Genomic DNA, 271 nt, shown 5'->3' with positions numbered 1-271 from the left:
TCTCTCTCTCTCTCTCTCTCTCTCTCTCTCTCTCTCTCTCTCATGTTTTTTATTATAAACTTGACATTCTTACACAATTGTAATATTATAATTATATTACTATAAATAATCTCTAAGTATTATTAAAACTTGAACTTTTATCATGATTTCCCTTGCAGTTATTATGTCAATAATGCATATGGCACGGAATTAATTATACTTCATGGAAGGTCATAAATCTCCATATTTCCGCAATCAGTGCTTCTGCCGCTTAAGTATTTTTTTGCATTCT

The sequence above is a fragment of the Trachymyrmex septentrionalis genome, unplaced genomic scaffold (genome assembly GCF_001594115.1).
Source record: "Trachymyrmex septentrionalis isolate Tsep2-gDNA-1 unplaced genomic scaffold, Tsep1.0 scaffold60, whole genome shotgun sequence".
In the NCBI taxonomy this organism is placed as follows: domain Eukaryota; kingdom Metazoa; phylum Arthropoda; class Insecta; order Hymenoptera; family Formicidae; genus Trachymyrmex; species Trachymyrmex septentrionalis.
This window is presented reverse-complemented; position numbering follows the sequence as displayed.